The following is a 19,191-nucleotide window of genomic DNA, read 5'->3' as shown; positions in this document are numbered from 1 at the left end:
CTGGTTTGGTGCTTCTTGCTGCAGGGCATACAGTTTATAACCCTGCATGTTTAACTGCTTTTTCCTAAACTCCTTCACTCTCACACTCACCCTCTTAACCCATAATCAAGTTCTTATTCTAACCTATGCTTTAAGTGCGACAATCACGTTTCCTAACATTGAACTATGCACAGGCTGATGTGGGATTAACATAAAATAATTTCCCTTCCTAAGAAAAGGCTGCTGAGATAGCACAGTGTAGCAGTTATCTGCACAGATACTGGAGCCAAAATGCTGGGTTCAAATCCCAGCTTCAATCACATATGTGACCTTGAGCAAATTAGTTAATAACTTGGTGCCTCATTTTCCCCATCTACATAATGGAATTAATAATAGTACCTAATTTATTGTTGTTGTGAGAACTAAATGAGTGCATGTGAAGCCTCTAAACAATTCCTAAAATACATTAACTGTTTGCTGTCTTACCATTCCAAGCAACCTTCCTTCCACAATCTCAGAAGAATGACTCTTTTATGCTAAGACATTCTTATTCTCTGTCAGTCTCATTCAGAAGGTTCTAATCAAATAAAATTCATCATCTACAACTTCTTCCCTTCTTGCGTTCCTCAGAACCACACCCAAAGTTGACACCATAGTTGTCCAACCCCATACCAGCCGCACATGCAGGTTGTAAATGTAGTTTTTCTCTCAAAAAGTCAGGCTTTCCTATAGATGGAGATGGTTCTAAATTTCTAGAAATAATCCTCACAAGAGATGTCACTTCTTAGCAGAATTACAAGACAATTCTGTCTCTAAGAGCATGTGTATTATCATAAAGTTCTCAGAAATCCCCTTTTTATTCCCACCTCTAATCTAGGGCACTGCCTTGGGAAATTTGGCAACATGGATCTCAGAGCCCAGTGGTCTTGATGGGAACGCACAAGGGACGTCCTTTCTCCGGGTGTGTTCTTTCTTCCTTTTTCAGTCTCAGATTGCTCACTGTCTCAGACACTGCTAATTGCTCCCCAGTATCCATGCTTCCTTTCTTCCATTGCAATAGAATTTTATCTGGGCTCGTGGCCACTAGAATGAAGACTACATTTCCCAGCTTTTCGTCCAGTTTGGGGTAGCCATGTTACAAAGTTCTGGCCCTGGGATATGAGTATATGTGATCTGCATCACACCACTTCTAAGTTGTGTCCTTAAAGGGAGGGCCCCTTTTTCTTGCCCTCCTCTGACCTACAGGTTAGAATGTGGATTTGGTAGCAAGATAACTTGGACCATGTGGACGAGAGCAATATCCAGATAGAAAGACAGAGAAGCAAGAAATAGAAGAAACCTGGGTCTCTGGAGAATCTAATGGAGCAGAGGTCCTGTACCAGCCCTCACCTCAAATCAGACTGTACATCAATCAGAAAAAACATGAAGGATTTAATGCACTGTAATTTGAAGTCTCTCCCACTTATAGCTTAATCTGCCTCCTAACCAGTACACCCAACCATTTTGTGTTCTTTTTGAAGGAATTTACTTCTGTCCTGACTTTAGATTTAACCTGATGCAGCAGTTGCTACATTTCCTGGATTCTAATCCTTTTTTGTTTCCACTCTAAAGCGCACGCTCAACAGCATATAAATTTCACCTTAAGGCTGTGTTTTGTTACTTCATGTAAAAGCAGCAACATCATTGCCAGAGAATAATTTTTTCTCAGATGTTCTATATTAATTTGTGTAGGACTTTGGACTTACTGGCATCCATTTTCATGATTTCCATGTAGTTTATCTATGCCAGAATTCCACACTTCTGAAGGATAATGATATATATTATGTCTATTTTATAATCTTCTTTCTTTCTTATTTTCAATGATATGACTACTTAGCAATAACACCGAGGTTTGGAGAAGCAAAGATGTATTTATGCATATTTTCCATGTGTTGTATAGCTTGTTTCACTAATAACAAATTTCATTTGAGCATTTGGTATATGTGTACATCCTTAAATATCCTAGTGGGTATTTTAGTTCACTATTGTTAATGTTTATTTGTAATTTCACTTTCCATTTCAAAGATAAATTTCCTCAAATATATCTATATGAGATATATTGTAGGGATCAATGCATTTTTTTGAGTTGCTACTTCAATTCTGGAGGGTTTTTTCCTAGTTAATATTCAGCTTATTAGAAGTTACCAAGTTAAAAACATAGTTTTCCCTAAGCTTTTAATTTCAATTTGCAAGTTTTATTCTCTATATAAGTCACCATTTGTGACAATATGGATGGACCTCGAGGGTATTATGCTAAGCGAAATAAGTCAGACAGAGAAAGACAAATACTATATGATCTCACTTATTTGTAAAATCTTTAAAGAGTTGAACTTATAGATACAGAAAACAGACTGGTGGTAGCCAGAGGTAGGGGTGGGAGGTGGCGCATACTGGTGAAGGTGATCCAAAGGTACAAACTTACAGTCGTAAGATAAATAAGTTTTAGGGATGTAATGTGCCACATGGTGCCTATAGTTAACAACGCTGTACTGTATATTTGAAAGTCGCCAAGAGTGTAGATCTTAAAAGTCCTCATCATAGGGAAAAAAAATTGTAACTATGTGAGGTGATGAATGTTAAGTAAATAGATTGAAATAATCATTTTGCAATACATACATATATCAAATCATTATGCTGTACACTGAGGAGGATCAAGTCTGCCCCTGGCCCAAGGAGAGAAGTCTGAGGTGACCTGCCCTACAGACTGATCTGCATCATCCTCTGGGAAGCATAGGATGTCCTGACCTGATCCGATCTGATTCTTATATAAAGTTATAGGACCACCCAATAATTAGACCCCACCTGAACTGATACCATTTTAATGACTTTTTTTTACATAATCTTTCCTTTGTCTTGTAAAAAATAACTCACATACCTATGCCTTATAAATTTAGCCTTGCCCTCAACACATTGCAGCTCTTCACTGCCCGTGGGTTCTGTCCCCATGCTACTCCATGCTATTCTCTGAATAAAAGAGCACTACTGCCAGACCTTGAGAGTCCAAGATGTCTTTCTTTCAACTCCTTGACTCACCTAGCCTGCATCATACACCTTTGTAGGGGAGGAAGACATTTCCTCTACCCTCTCTGGGTTTGTCTGGAGAGAGAATGAATTAAATTCACATGAGACAGAATAAGAGGAGAAAATTAAACAAAGCTTTATAACATGTATACATGGGAGAGGCTCAGGCAAGCTGAGCAACTCGCCCAAATGGCTGAAGCCCCCACCTTAAATATCATATCCAGCTAAAGACAAAGGAGAATATGGGGGGGGGGGGGTCAGTTACAAGAAGTTACCAGACAAGCACAATAAACAGGAATAAGATTATTATGCAGACTTAAGTCCTTGCATTCTGTATTGATAGGAGTTTCTAGAGATAAGGTCATCCCCCTTCTTCCTGGTACAGAGAGGGAGACAACATTACAGATGGAGATTTCCCTTACACATGTAAATGTTTCTTAACAAAGGGTAAGCAAGTTCCACTCCTCAGAGCCTCCTTCCTTGTCCCAGTTTATTAAAAGTAACCAACCCCAAATAATCCTCATGCCAAAGAGACATATCTTGGGGCGCCCAATGCCAGTCCCCCACACCTTAAACTAATACAATGTTATATGTTAATTATATCTCAATAAAACTGGAAAAAAATTAAAATAAAATAAAATAGTAAACTTTAACAATTGCTCTTAAGAAGTTAAATCAAATAATTGATTAATCTTTGGTCAACTCAACTTGTTTGGTTTCTTTCATAAACATATGATCTCAGACTTTTTTACTATATTTACATATTTAACATAATTTTCTTTTTAAAGTATCTTTTGAATGCCACTATAGGGAAAACTTTCCTAAGCACTTAAATATTCAGCTAAATTCAATATATTAAATTTAATATATAGTGAATTCTAAGCTCTCTTAAACAGTCAATACTGTTTACAAACTTACTAAAATATTTTATGCATTTCAACTTAAGAATCATGTCTAAATTAGTCACTGAATTACATATTTTAAATTGGAATCACAAGGCTGATGTGTTTATAATATATTCAATTCCCTTTAAATCCAAATGTGCATCTATTATAGTTAAATTAACAGAAAAATGTTAATATTACGGATTTGATTTAAGTCATTATCTCTAAGATTAATCTACGCTTCCCTTGGGTGAAATGAATTTTGCATACTAAAGAAAGCAAGTTAGAGTTTGTCATCTCAAGAGAGTCTCAGTGACTGGCTTGGCATTGTGATAGTGCTTATTGGCCAAAGGCTTTGGCCACGACTGACTCTCCACAGGCCACTAATGGACAAAGGGACAACCCTTTTATAGAGCCGCTCTGCCAAGAGGGATTCCAAGCCCTTGCCCTCCAAGTAGGTCAGTTTCATGGCCCCTGGGATTTAAGTTACACATTTTCTGTTTCTTCAATCTGATGTGAGTCTGCAAATCCCCACCAAGATTGTTTCAGCACTTGATTAGATTTAACTAATCCATTTACTGCCTGGTTCTCCTTGGAATACTTTTCATATTTTGCTGTGGGCTCCCACCACAAATCTTGTAGATATTTAAATGACATCTGATTGAATTCCACATATTTCTCATCTATGCCTGACTCCGTAGACCCCAGACATCATGCTAATGACAGTAAGAAGATGAGTACAGCTGGACATTATTATTAGTTAGAGCTCATCTATAACAAATACATGCCTTCAAACTATTTTTACATTTTGAAATCATTTTCATCCACAATTTACATTTTAAATTTTGTTAAACTTGATATTTTTGTTGTTGTTAAACTTGAAGATTAAATTTTATCCTATTTTTTTAATCATTTGGCTTTTTATTATACAAGAGTATAATCTTTCCCAGAGGGCAGGAAAACCTGGCTTCAGAGCCTAACCCTGTCTCCTCTGTCACTGGAATCTCCTGCCCAACCTTTCACAAAGCTAGTTACCTGTGGCCTCTGAGCTGCCACACTCTTAAAAGTGCCTCTCTAAAACTTTCATAGAATAACTTTTAATTTTGAGTTAACTTCAGACTTCTAGGAAAGTTTTTAAAATAATACAAAGAATTCCCACGTACCACACCAATTTGTCAAATATTTTCATTTTATCACATTTGCTTTATCATTCTCTTATATCCATAGATACGTAATTTGTCTTCTGACACACTTGAAAGTAAGTTTTAGGATACTCCTTTACCTTTAAATACTTCAGTTGAATATTTCTTAAAAATAAGGAGATTCTCGTACATAATCACAGTGCAATTACCAAAATCAGGAAATTAACATTGATGTAATTTTATTACCATTACTAATACTAATATCATTACCTAATTTATAGACAGATCTTATTCAAAGTTTGCCAGTTGTCCCACTAATGTGTTTTGAATGGTCCAGAAGTAAATCTAGGATCACAAATTACAGTTGGTTGTCATGTCTCTTTGGTCTTCTTTCACCTGGAACAGTTCTTCATTCTTTTTCGTCTTTCATGATCTTAATACTTTGAAGAGTTCAGGCTAGTTATTTTGTAGACTTTCCCTTAATTTGTGCTCATCTGGTAGACCATCATGATTAGATTCAGGTTATGTGTTTTTGTCAGGAATGTCGTATAAGTGTTGTTACGTCCTTCTCAGGAGACACATGATGTCCACGTGTTCCATTATGGATGACGTTAACTTTGATCGCGTGGTTAAGATGATTTGTGGCAAGTATCTCCACTGTAAAGATACTATTCTTTTTCTTTGAAATTAATAAGTATATTTTGGGGAGATGCTTTGGGACTATGTAAGTGTCTTGTTTTTCATCATACTTTCACCCTCTGGTTTGGGGAGTTATTGGTAATTTTTTCCTGAAACAACTATTACGATAGTGACTACCAAAGCGTGATTTTCTCATTCCATGAGTCTTTTGGTCTTTTTCAATTGGAATTCTGCCGTAAGGAAGAACATTCTCTTCTCCCCCATTTATTTACTTATATCAGTATGGACTCAAGGATTTTTATCTTATTCTTTGGGTTATACTCCATTACTATCAAAAGTCATTATAATGCTCAAATTTTCCCAGATTTGGCCAGTGGAAGCCCCTTCAAGCTGGCTCCTCTATTCTGTACACATGCCCCCCTCATTCTTTGAGCACTTCCTTGCTTTTTGGTACAAGAAATGTTTCAAGTTCACATTGTGCTTTTCCCGCCTCCGGCCCAGCATCAGCAATGTCTCCAGGGAGCCCTGAGTTCTTTTACTGGAGAGTGATATTTAGAAACCAAGATCTGGGTCCTATGTGTGATCATTGTTATTGAAGTGTTCTCTGAAGTCTCTTCAAGTATTTCTAACAACAGCTGTCCAAAGACAGATATCTTTAGAAAGTCTACAAGTTAATCCCCCAACAGTTTCATGACCATGGGCTCTACCCACACCACAATAGCTGGGTGTCCTTCACACCAACCTGTCCAGTTGGTGTACTCCAGGGTTGTTCTCAGTCACTGGGTTTCTTAAGGACCATTCCATCCAGGGTTGTACCATTTATCCCCACCCCAAGGGCAAGGTACGTTGTAGGGGACACCCATTTCCCCATCCATCTCCCAAAACTGGAATATATAGCTCCCCCTCTGCCTTGAAATTTTCCTCAATACTTCCTCCTCTCACTCTTCCTTTCTTCATGCAAATTTCTTTCACCTGCTTTTTATCCAAGTATTCTTAGAAGTGACTCTTGGCAAAGAAATTGCTTCTTGGGTTCTTTTTATAGATTCTGGATTTTGAGACTAAAGCAAAAAGAACTAACAGACATCAACTCTCTCTCTCTCTTCTCTTCTTCTCCATCCCTAAAATTCATCACACATATCCCAGGGAACTTAGAAAACAGAGACAAACTTATTATACTCTGAAGATTGTAAGACTTAAGCCTTGAGACCATTAGAGTCAGATCATTTAAAATAGAGTAATTGCAAATAAAAACGGGGTAAAATGGACTATATAATGGAAAACAAAATAACATGAAGAAAAGCAGACTATTTAAAATGTACTAGACATAAGAAGGGATGTACGTGGGTCTCCTACACAGAGAATATTTAAGATTTAGGGTTTCCCAGTGAATAATGTATGCAGAGATAACACCAAGGAGTCAATTTTCAGAGCACAGGTCAGAGGCCAGGCTTTGGTCCCTCACAGAGCAGCCTTCAGGGAATCATTCTGAGGATAGGGAGGTAGGAACTGTAGTGAAAGGATTTCTATGTAAGCATGAGGTATCCTATGGATCTGGAAGAAGCAAAACAAGGAAAAGTTACAAGGCACAGTACATAGAGTGTTAACTTGGGCATTACTAAATATCCCATTGGTAAAACATTTCTCCTCTCTATTTATGCATATGGATAAATCTCTAAATATATATACATACCTATTTATCTTTTCCACAGAAAAGCATTTCATTTTAGAAAGACAAGAGAGAGAAATAAATATATATGTTGAACTTTTAGGCTAAAAGGTATCTTTTATATTATATATTATTTATATATATAACAACTTCAGAAGTAAGTCTGTATCTCCAAGGGACTTAAAGTACTTATTGGTTGTCCAGACCTGAGTCCAGCCCAGTCAATGTTCCACATGAATTTCACCTTCAGAAACCTGCTATGCAGCTGACGTTTTGCCCAGGCTGAAATTTTTACTATTCTGCCAAGACAGAAGGAAAGTGAGAAATGGAATATATTCCTTCTTCTTCCCTAAGCCACAACCCATCATGGACCATGGAATTGAAATTCTATGTCCTCTACTCAACGACAAGAAAAACCCTAGGGGCACCCCTACCCATGCCCAGAGTCAAGGACAGAATTCCTCTCTCCCACTGCTGCTTCTGCCTCCACCGCACTCTGCCCACTGTAGGTGCCTCAGCTTGTAACCTAGTCCTATAATCAGGATGACCTCTTGGGAAGATTTCCCTGGACAGATTTTCTCTTTGTGCCCTTCAACTTTTTCAAATGTTGCTATTGTTGAACATGTTTTAGTTATTTAATTTTATAAACCATAATAAGTGTTGTTTTAAAGGAAAGAAATGTCTCACTATGAAATCTAGAATAAGGGACTAGAAGACACTTGATCCTTGACCTTGATGTTCTTCTGTGCATACATGTCCGGTTTAAGATTAAACCTCACCCAAGCTGGAATCCCTACAAGGATAGGGGAATCTTACTGCTCCCATTTTTGAAATGGGTAGGAAGGGGAAGGCTAAAAGATAGGTATGTTGTAGACAAATATATTGGGGTAAGTAGTGATTGCAAATTACTGTTTTATAATCTGAGAGCTTCTGTCCATGATCTATAAAGGCAAGGGGTTACCTTCCTTCCACTCTTCAAGACGGGGAAAAGCTCATTACAAAACTTTTAGGCGATGGGAAGAACCAAGGTTGGCCTCCTGCTAAATTTTTATTTTCTCTCATTGATCTTGAACTTACATTAGCCCTTCCACTATTCGATGTGTGGGATCCATTAAAAGCCCGTTTCTTTGTCCAGTGGTCAGGGGTCAGGCTTGGATGCAGCACAGATGGGGTTTACTCCGGGCTCAGAAGCTCCTGCCTGTCACTCGTGCTCTTTCTCCCAGGAATGATGTCCCTGAGGGAGAATTCTTTTCCATAGCAAGTGATGAAAGGTTCAAAGCTGTACTCTTTACTCTGAAAGTCTGGAAAGAGGAGAATCAAAACAAAGAGTACAAGGAGAGTTAACTTGGACTTTTCATTCTAAAACATTTGAAACCATGAATTTCCTCCCAATGAAAACCAAAGACACTTTTGCTTATCTGTCTTTATTCATTTACTGTCCTAATCTGAAGAACAAACAAGGAAAAAAAACCCAGCCCTAACTTTTTGAGGTCAAAATGTCACACTCAGTAGCCCAGCCTCCACCCTTGTAGGAGCTCCTACCAGCTATAGAAAGTAGAGATCCGCTTCAACCCTTTCTTCCCTGATTCTTCCCAAAAACAGCAAGGGAAGGTTTACAATGCTGTGCAAGTCTTTGAAAAACAGATCCGGGGGCTGTCGTGGTGGCATAGTGGCTGAGTTCACATGCTCTGCTTTGGTGGCCGAGGGCTCGCTGGTTTGGATCCCAGGCACAGACCTACACACTGCTCACCAAACCATGCTATGGCAGTGTCCCATATACAAAATAGAGGAAGATTTTGGCTCAGTGATACAGCCAACAGATGTTGGTTCAGCGATAACCTTCCTCGAGCAAAAAGAAGAAGACTGAAACAGATGTTAGCTCAAGGCTAATCTTCCTCACAAAAAAAACAAAACAAAACAAAACAGATCCAGAGCATAAATGAAGTCTATGAAGATCCACTTCTTATGGCCCCTTTTCTGTCGAGGATCAGAGGTGATTCTCCAATTAGGAAACAGGGAATGTGTTCTTTACCATATTATGCACCAATTTCACCAAAAACCATAGGAATGATGCAGATGGAGAAAAGAAATAGTTCAAACTCCTCTTATCACCACCCCACCCTCCTGCCACCACCACCGATGAACTCCATTCTGGATTTCTCCAAAATCAAGATTCCTCTCATCTACTCATTGCTTCTGACATTTCTCTGCCCTAAGAGTTATGTGCTCATGCAGACAGCTGTTGATCCTTCTGTTGCTGAATATCTCAGACAGACTGTAACTCTGGAGGCAGACCTTAGGGAAGGCAAGTAAGTCTCCCTGCAAAACCCTCGTAGGGAATGAAGTTTCTAGCAAAAATGGAAACAAGACATTTAGTGTAGATAGTTTGGCACTACCCAACTAGCCAAGTCAAAGTGTTAAAACTTCATTTTTTAAATTTTAAACTGATTAATTTTTTTAATTAACCAGTACTGTATGCAAACTTTTCTTCTTGACAACCCATGGAGGTGATAGCATAGAGTGAAGGAAAGGATACAAGGCCTAGAGTTTGGAGAGGATTAAGGAAGGAATGGGGTAAAAAAATGTCTAAAAATTTAATGGTTTGGTTTTAGGCCAAATTAAAATGTCCCATCAGTTATGATAGCTTTGTCAAAATGGCCACGTTAAAAATAATTAATTACCTTTGTAGATTAAGGGGACAGGTACCATCTGTACAATTTGACTGCATTTTTCCTACCATAAACCTGGAGGAAAAATCTCCAGACCTCCCTGTGAGGGAAATCCTACTCTTCAGGCCCCACTGCAGTGGATCTGGGTAAGCTCATCCCCAAGAACATTTCAGGCAGTGATAGCAGGAACAGGAGAGAGCATCAAACCCAAGATAAGCAAGAAATTTACCTGAGAAACATCTCAACATTGCTATTCAGAGATCAAGGGACCATTTCAAACATTTGAATGCAAATTGGATTCTTACAGAATGTTTTAGAATTTCAGAGTTACATAAGTGTAATCACCATTTCACACTCAAACTGTCTCAAAGATCTCACTTCTTCAATTCTCTGGCCCTCAGGTGGGAACACCTCAGGGACACAGGCATCCTGGAACGATGCTCCCTCCTTTGAGAAATGCAGAGGTTTCTACTGCTCCGGGCTGGGCTGTGCTGGGCTCTGCGGAGCCTCAGGTGGAGCTCATCAGGGATATGTCACCATCAACACACCAGGCCTTTAGATTTTGAAGTACGAATTTATTCTCAGAATTATAAACAATTGCCTTTTCAAACAAAACAAATTTTAAAGGACACCTCAGTCTTGAAAAACACTAGGGAAAAAGGAAAATGGGCGTGAAAGTAAGATAATTTTTAAAAGCAAAAAAAAAAAGATACGAGGAGAAGCCTATTTGGCTCTCTGCATCAAAGAAAGTTCCTATCCTAGAGAAAGGATGAAAGAAGACACCCAATGACTTTTGTCCCAAATCACCCTCCACAAATATCAATGAGCATCTTGTCTTGCATATTTATAAGAAGAATAAATAATGTTATATCCCTTCAGAATGCAATATCTGATTGCAACATATCCTTGGCCTTAGATTTGGGGCTGTGGTCATGGTTCACTCCCCCAAGGAAGGCTCTCAAACCCCTCTAGCTCTCAAAACTAAAGGTCCATGTGCTGCTGGAAGCAGAGAAACCATATAGCTCTCTGGTCCCACCAAATCTGTTCTTTCCCAAACAAAATTCTTCTAACCCCCTTCCTGCTCTTGCCACAAACTCCACTGCCCTCTTGGATCTGTTTTATTCAAGGTCTCAGTGGACACAGAGAGCCCAGGGCAGCCCTAGCTTCTGTATAGAACCTTGGGAGGAAGGTATGCAATATTTACCCTGGTGTAACCAAACCAGGTTCATTTCTGCCCGTTGCCCAGAAAACCAAACACCAAGAAGACGAGATTGCATCAGAGAGAGAGTTTAATCACAAGGCAGCCAAGTGAGGAAGCAGGAGAACAAGTCTCAAATCCTCCTCCCTGAAAATGGGGACTCAGGATATTTATGGGGTAGGGGAGCAAGGTGGTGTGAAATGTGGAGGGAGATGATTGGAGGTGAGGTGACGGACAATCTTCGGAAGTATAGTCAGATTTCATGCCTCTTCATAGGACCCATGTTCACAAAATGGTGGCATTAGCATGATCTGAGGGTGGAGTTTTTAGCCTCTTGATGTCAAAAGTTCACTTATCAGACATCTATGCAGGCCCAGTTGATGGGTGGGTAGTCTAAACAGGTCTGAAGTGGACAAGGGGTCCTAATTCCTGAAAAACTGCTCAAACACCCATTACCATGGTGACCCAGGCACCAGGGAGATGTCATCTAAGGGAATCTAGTGGGAGTCAGATAGCATATTGCCTAAGCAGCACAGTTAACAATGGGCAGGTGAACAACTAAAGGCTATAATCAGTAATTGCAAAAAGGGAAAAAAAAAACACTTTAGTTATTAGCTACTTAATCATCAATGGCTAACTGTTTGCCATTTCACCTGCTAGAAAAGAGGGTGATGTTTGGGGAACAGGAACTTCCTATTGCCTTCCTTCCCCGCAGGTCTGGGGCACTCACACCCGTCCCTCTTTCCTCCAGGGTGGGCTCAGCCAGAACAGGAGAGAATGTCCACCTCCAAGACATGAGCAAAATAAAGTCAGCAACACCTCTACAAACCTGTATGAAGTGGGAAAGGGGACATTTTACATGTTTAATAGCAACAGAAAACCTGTGCTACGTTTGTAAATCCCAATTATCCTTACCATTCCTTTCACACACCCACTCCGAAAAAGACCAGATTTATGTCCCTCACATCGAAGGTGAGCCTTGGGCACATCACAAAGGAAAGAAAGCGTGGGATTCTCAGGGCCTCCAGGGGTCTCTCTCTTTGTAGGAGTTCTGGTGGAGGGATTTTCTCCCATTCCAGATTCTAGAGAGCTTCCAGCTGCCCTCTGCTGAGCTGAAGGCAGAGAATCAAAGGAACTATTACTTCTGGGTCCTCCATTCAGGTTACTCATTAGAATCACCAGGGGAGATTTTTTAAAATACTAGAGTAGGGGGTTCCTAGGAGAATTAAGAATCTCTAGAGGTAGGAAGAACCACTGATCTAAAATAATTGCAATGTCAATTCTCCTCACCTCCAAAATATGTCATTGTGCTCTCCAATGATATCTGTATTTTAAGAGACGGTAGAGAAAAAAGATAGTTGAAGCACTGTAAGAAAAAAATTCACCCCAAATCATCCTAAATGACCTACCAGCTCAGTCTTCTCCTTCTAAGGAGGTGCCATTCGGATAGATATACATTTACTTCTCCCCACCTTTCTTCCACAAATACTTTTTAAAAAAGGTATAGGGAGTATATTGTAACCCCAAGCTCTTAAATTGTACTGGTAGAAGGGCTAAGACTATAAAACTTAAGGTGATAAAACATTTCCAGGCCCCAGACAGGTGCACTGCTCTTCTCCAACCAAGAGACAAAGGAAGCTGCACGGCTTTCCCAGCGCTGCCTCCTCCCTCACCCCCACCCCCAGGCCCTTGTTACAGGCTGAACTGTGACCCTCCAAAATTATATGTTGAAGTCCTACCTCCCAGTATCTCAAAATGTGACTGTAGTTGGAGAGAAGGCCTTTAAAGAAGTAATTAAGGTAAAATGAGGTCATAGCAGTAGATCCTGATCTAATATGACCGATGACCCTATAAGAGAAGAGAGCAGGACACAGACATGTGGATGCACAGAGAAAAGGTCAGGTGGAGACAGAGAGAGAAGACAGCCATCTACAAGCCAAGGAGAGAGGCCTCACAATGAAACCAACTCTGCCGACGCCTTGATCTTGGACTTCTGGCCTCCAGAACTGTGAAGAAATAAATTCCTGTTATTTAAGTCCCCCAGTGTGTGGTGTTTTATTATGGCAGCCCAAGCAAACTAATATAGCCTTCTAAGAACAAAATCTCTTTCTTCCTCTTTCTGCCCCTGCCACAGCCTCTCCTACCTGCCAGCACTTGGTTTTCCATTAGGTTGTCTGAGTATGACTCAGGAGAAAATACACAAAATCCAGATATTCTAGAGAGGCAAGATAGGATTTTTCTTCCCCAATCACTCACTTCCTTTCATCTCTTCAGCATTCCTAGCGGGAAATAGGACTTGTAAGAAGAGAGTGAAGGGAATAGTTTATTGACATAAAAATGCATGAGAATTATGCTACCACGGAGGTCGTAACTACGGACCTGGGTAGAAAGCAGGAGACTCAGCCCCAGGAGAGCCAGGCGGGAGAGCAAGGAGCCTCAGGAGTCTGAGACCACTGCGGAGAGTTAGATTAATGTCAAGAACCAAAGTCCAATTACTATTTTAATTACATCTTCTTTCCTCTCAGGGACATATACTGAGAAAAGACTAACTAGACATCAACCGAACCTGGAAAATATTCCCACAATCTATCAAAAAGATGAGAAGTAATCAAAGATTTTAGTCAAAAGGAGACATTTAGATTAGAGCCATGAAATATTCATTTTACCCTCCTGATCATATACCAGTAGTAGCCCTCTCATTTCTCCGTAGGCAAGCTCAATTAAGGAGCACCAGTTTCCATCCGCGGGTTAGAGGTCAGAGGTTAATATATCTCAAGATACTGAAATCTGATCACCTCCATATGCGGCAGTCCCTAAGGGAGGATGATCTTCCAACAGCCATGAGGACAGTCTAGAAACTGAGACTCAGGTTAAATAGCTCAGGATGAATTGTTTATTTTAACTGTCAAAATATTGAAATGATAACGTTTCTCAAAACATAGACCAAAAAAATTCTTCACTAAATGTCTAAATTTAGTGACTTTACTAACTGCCTCAAATGGAAATTTAATAGGGAAAACATTAAGTTACTTTTTCAAGCCTAATGTAGAATAGGATAACTCAGGATAATTCCTTCAAGGAAGTCACAGGGCCAGGTGAGATACAAAAATGACATAATTACAAGCATGCTTGTTTTTCCAGCTCTAGCTGAGTTATAAAGCGTGACCTTCCTATTGCCATTTTATCCCTGGATTGGGGTCAGAGGTCACCTCCCCAGGGGGCAGATGAAAGATTGGTAGTTCTTCTCTCTTTAACATCCCTAGTCCCACACCTCTCAAGCCCAGCGGATGCCATCCCCATATTTCTCCTCCTCCGTCTGTCAAATGAACCCAAATATCTCATTTTCCATTTCTCATTCCATTCTTTGTTTGCCTTCCCATCCCCCAAAAAAGTGCTCTTCATCCACTTCCTGATCCTAGCTTTGTCTTGGCTTCAGAGGACTCTGCTCTCCATGGAAGGGGCTTGATGACTGTGTCGGACTTTATTGACCCTGGGCCCTGTGTGGATCTCTAGAAAGTTGCATTATCTCTTGGTACAAACATTGGTGGAAATAAAGCTGGAAAGGGGTGGCTGCAGAAATCTGGGGGTGGAGGGTGGCAAAGCGTTCAGCACTGTTCCTGTCTCTGGTTCCCTACTACAGGCTTTGGAAAGTTACTACGGAATTGCTAAACCCCCACGGAAAAGTGGGCAGGAGGTGGATGGGTTCCTCAGATTCTGGCAATGTGAGAAAGAGTTTTCAGTGAGAACTGGAGACCCTTGTCAAACAGAATAAATGTGACTGAATAATATTTTGAGATACTAACTCTTGTGAGCCTTCTTATCCCTGTATTCCCCTTTTTGTCCTACATGCAAACATCAGAGGTTGCTGTTTGTCTCAGAAGAGCTGAGTGATAGAGTTGGAGGCAGAAAAGTAGTAGATGTTTTGGCTTTTGTTTTGCCAAATCCGAATATTTAGGATATGGGAATTTGTGGGAGTAGAAGGAGCAGCTTGAAGAAACATGAAAGAAGAAGAATTTCTCTCATCTTTAAGAGATACTCCCAAGCCGGGGAAGGAAAAATGGAGAGGTTGTGGATCCCACAGCAGCAGGATCCGGCCCAGCCTTCTGGTTATATACGGAGGAGGCAGTAAGGCCCAAATTGCAGCCGCTGCATGAGGTATGTAGAAAGACAGAAACAGAAGCAGGCTCATAAAGATTCCTGAGTCCCATACATGGTGTTGTAGCTCAGGAAAATCACAAAATTGAGTGCCTGAGATTTTATTCTACTTGCAAGCTTAAAAGTTAAACGCACAGTTTCACTCATGCTGGCAGAAAACACAAGTCTCCCGGGTCAGAGGCAAAGAACTGGATTACTTCAGCACAGTAGGCAGCAGAATCTTCATGCTCACACTGGTTCACTTTATCCCTCAAGTCAAGCCCCACAGGGGCCACTCAAGGGCATGCTGCACACGCAGTGGGTTTGCATCACAGCTGAGGATTCTCAACCTTAGGATACCCTGATACGTTAAAAAGGTTACGAGAAAGCCTGCCCAACCCTTGTCCTGGAGGGTGACATCATCTTCATTCTACTGGGCAGCAAATGAATCCTCTCTCTGACCCAGAGGGAGACACGATCTCCAGCATCCAAGGCTGCTTGCTATCAGAACATCCTTGAAAAGATCATCCAGAATAAAAGCTGTCAGTGCCTCTGCTCAAAGGCAGCAGAATACAAAATCCCCTGATTGGTAGAGAATTGTTTCCCAACACTGTGTAGACAGGAACAATGGATGCCTCAGCTCTGACCTGTGCGGACTGATCATCAAGGACCAGAAAACAGCTCCCTGCCCCCGTCGGCTCTGCCCTCCATAAGACCCTGGAGAGGAAGAGAGTGTGCAGCTGCACTAAAAGCAGAGAGATTAAGTAGAAGTCTGAATACAGAACAGCAGGACATTCAGCTCTCTTCCTCATCAGCTGCTAAAATGCTAAAAGCCAGGCTCAGCCCCCGGCAGGACATTTGAGGATAGCTCTGAAAAAATTGCCAATCCTAAGAGAAAAGACCTTTAGAAATTGGCATTCGATAAATTTACACTCTCCCCCAAGAAATGGCTAGGGGCCTGCCCTATAATCTTACAACGAACGGCAGGTCCCATCCCTCTCTGTGACATAACTTCTCACCAGTTTTACAGTGCTCAATCTTAAATATGAAGGGACAGCCAGGGGTTGCCACACCTCTGAGGAAAGTCTTTAATATTAAAGAAAAAATAGAAATAAATATACAGAAACAGGAACTCAGAAGAAACAAAGACAGTGAAGAGAAATAGAATAAACTTTTGTTTAAGTTATAGTTAAGAGTTCCATTTCCTAAGAAGATGGAACAGACAAACTGTTTTCTATCCCTTCCTCTAAGTACAACTAACAGCCCTGGACATTATTTTCACCCGTCTGCTCTTGCATGTTGCCCACTCTTTCCATCAGAGTCCTTAGCATATCAATCACAGTTGTTTTAAATTCTAGGTCTGATCATTCCAAAATCCCTGCCATATCTAAGGTTGATTCTGATCCTTGCTCTGTCTCTTCAAACTCTGTGTATGTGTGTGTGTTGTTTTGTTTTGTTGTCCATTAGTACGCCTTGTAATTTTTGTTGGAATCTAGCCATGAAGTACTGGGTAAAAGGAACTATAGTAAATAGGCTTTCGTGTGATGTTTTGTTTATCCAGCTAGGAGTTAGGTCGTGTTTAGTGTTTGCTGTAGCTGTAGGTGCCAGAGGCTAAAATTTTCTCTGGTGTCTTTGGTTTGTAGCCCCTGTTGTCTGGGTTTCCCTAGAGACTTCTCCTTAAATAAGATCTGAGACACACAGTTCTTTCCATTGTAATTCTGTTATTATACAGGAGTCTTATTGATATGGTGGTGAGGTATGAGGGGAGAGAAAGCAGTCTGTAGTGCTATGATTAGGTCTCAGGCTTTTAGTGAGCTTGTGCCCCTGGGCTGGGACCTTCATAAGCACTTCTCAGTTTTATTTTTTTCCTCCCTTAAGTGAGACAGCAAGGTTGCAAAGGGCTGGAATTGGCTTTTTTCCCTCCCCCAGATGGATTAGGCTCTGGTGAAACCCCAGTCTGTCAGGCTCTGGTAAAACATTTTCCCTTGAGGCAGGCCTTGTTAAGAACAGAATGCTCCAGGAATATTTCAAAATGCCTGGTCCCTCTGCTGAAGCGTGAGGGAATTTCTCCTATCTGGATTGTGAGAAGGTGGTACGGCTCGTGGAGGTAAAACTCATGAAAGTGTGGGGACCCTCCTAAGTCTAGACCCTCTGGAGTTTTTAACTCTCAAACTTGTCCACACTGAGCCTCCAGTAATTCACCAATTACCTTTCGGTTTTCCCATGCTGGTGTTAGTTCTTGCAGAAGTTTCTGCTCTGGTAAGTTGTGATTCTCTGTATCCACTTCTTTATGGCTCCAATTTTGGGAGCAGCAATTTTCCCTGTGACCACAATTCTCTGAGGGATCCAAGAAGAGTTGTCAACTTTCAGGTTTTTTTCAGTAATTTTTGTCATTTCTATGAAGGTAGGAGTCACAATTTCCAAGCTCCTTATATGCTGGATGCTGGACTGGAAACCAGAAGTCCAATTTCAGGAACTTTATCTTGTTTTCTACTCACATTCCTTTAGGGATGTCAATCCTCCATTCCTATGGCCTGACTGCAGGCCTAGGCACAAATTAGACAGAGGTCTCAGAGCAGGAAATCCCGTCTCCTGTCTTCAACGCTATCACTTCCTCCCTTAACAGCATCAGGACAACAAGAGAAACAGGGAGCAGAGTGGCAAGTCTGAACCCACGGGACCTCTAGAAACAACAATATTAGTGGCAAAAACTGTTTGCAAAATACTATAAACCATGCTCTCCTTCCCCTAGAATCTCTAGAAGAAAAGAGACTGTAAGATGTCCATTCAACCCGAGGGGAAACGTTCTACTGTCAGGATGAAAGAGGCTACTGCAAACGCTTTTAGCTAACAGCAAGAGTCAAATTGGGCTCCTGTGATTCTCAAAATTCTCATCCTTTTTTAGCTCTTAATTGCTTTGAACTTGGGGTGAATTAGGAAGTTCAATTTTCTGTCCATGGATCTGAAGTCAGAAAGAAAGCCTCGTGATTCATCTGGGGTAGAGGGAGACACTCTCAGTACCCTTAAGGAATTTCTAGGGATTATCTCAGAATAGGGGTAATTTTGAATGCTAGGGACACTAGAGACAGTTATATCAGAGAGGGTGGAGGATATCAAACACAAGAAACTTGATCCCATTTCTGCAATTGTCATGCAGGGGGAAAGAAGCTATTTCCAATTTTAAATCAAATAGCTAAGATTGTAAATAATTTTATTTTATTTATATTTTTAACTGCTTTCCTTAGTAAGTGCGGTTGCATTAGAAGAGAAAAGTAGGCAGTTTCAAGAATAGGAGTGGGAGGGAAACCTGCCTTCCATTGAAAACACCTTTGTATTTTTTGAATGTACAGGTATTAATTATCCTAATCATTTATTAATTGCTTATAAAATAATTAAATCTGAGCCAGCATCGATGGTCTAGCAATTAAAGTTCGGTGTGCTCCACTTCAGCAGCCTGAGTTTGGCTCAGGGAACAGAACCACACATCACTCATCTGTCAGTAGCCATGCTGTGGCAGTGGCTCTTGTAGAAGAACTAGAAGGACTTACAACTAAAATATACATCTATGTACTGGGGCTTTGGGGAGAATAAAATAAAATAAAGATAGGAAGATTGGCAACAGATGTTAGTTCAGAATGAATCTTTCCCAGCAAAAAAAGAGAAAAGGTTCTCTAATAAAGTATTTGCTACAGCTATTTTAAAAAAAAAAGAAAAAACAATTAAATCTAATGAGGAATGTGAGGGTGTTATCATTATTATTATTTTGCCATCAAACTACTTTGAGGAGCCCAGTTATTTATCCCACAAGCCAGAGAGGAAG

General features: G+C 40.5%; 1 long non-coding RNA gene across 1 annotated transcript in view; it reads right to left on the bottom strand.

The window, feature by feature from the left end:
* Positions 1-1,701: 1,701 nt before the first annotated feature.
* The window catches only part of LOC138923638 (uncharacterized), a 185,745-nt gene continuing 168,255 nt past the window's right edge, over positions 1,702-19,191 (bottom strand). Inside the window, exons 2-3 of the long non-coding RNA XR_011437548.1 lie at positions 8,448-8,671; positions 1,702-7,255 (exon numbers count right to left, since the gene is read on the bottom strand). This is a non-coding gene — a long non-coding RNA (uncharacterized lncRNA). The remainder of the gene's footprint in view (positions 7,256-8,447; positions 8,672-19,191) is intronic.

Source organism: Equus caballus, chromosome 3 (assembly GCF_041296265.1).
Source record: "Equus caballus isolate H_3958 breed thoroughbred chromosome 3, TB-T2T, whole genome shotgun sequence".
NCBI lineage: Eukaryota > Metazoa > Chordata > Mammalia > Perissodactyla > Equidae > Equus > Equus caballus.
Note: the sequence above shows the minus strand (reverse complement) of the source record. Positions and strands in the feature narration are given on the sequence as shown.